Below are 817 nucleotides of genomic sequence, written 5' to 3' on the forward strand. Positions count from 1 at the left end.
AACATACATATGTTGATGTGTACAGAAATTGATATGGTATATGTTGAAGATGAACAAATACCATGTCTGTTTACGTCAACAGTCTCAGAGGGAATCTGAATAAGTACATTTATATTTATATATTTTATTTTCATAAAGAAAAGGTTGCGATTTATTTTGGAGCTTTGGTTACGTAATGTTTGTCAGACTGTTCAATGAAGGCTATGTCATTGAAACTTCAAAGTAACCATTAACCTTTCCCTTGTAAAGATAAAATAAATATAAAGGTTGTCCATAAATTATCTTTACAACTTCCACAATTTTTTTTCCTGAATTTTTCAAATTGTAAAGGTAATTTACAAACACATATTACTCTACTGAAAAATATTGAGTAATCCTTCAAGTTAATAACTGTTTATATATAATAATACATAAAAACCAAAGGTTCTTTTTAACCTAATATTCTAAATGGTATTATCTATAGCTTTATCTACTTTGAGTTACACCGTTAGGAACAATTTAATTGATACAGACAATATATATATATATATATATATATATATATATATGCCTCAATGTATATACATACATCATATATGAATATATAATGAGCTGAATCTACATTTTCTTCCTATTAATAGCAATTGATAATTACTCATCAATAAATCAATAATTATCTATTTTTATACAATTCTTCTTACATAATTATTTATATCCATAAGGAAGACAAAGAGAGAAAAAAAAATTACCATGTTATTTCATATAAAATATGTTGAAATCTTTGAGAATGCAGGTTTTTCAAGAGTAATATTACGAGAGCTAGCTGATAAGAGATCCT

Source organism: Octopus bimaculoides, chromosome 5 (assembly GCF_001194135.2).
Source record: "Octopus bimaculoides isolate UCB-OBI-ISO-001 chromosome 5, ASM119413v2, whole genome shotgun sequence".
In the NCBI taxonomy this organism is placed as follows: domain Eukaryota; kingdom Metazoa; phylum Mollusca; class Cephalopoda; order Octopoda; family Octopodidae; genus Octopus; species Octopus bimaculoides.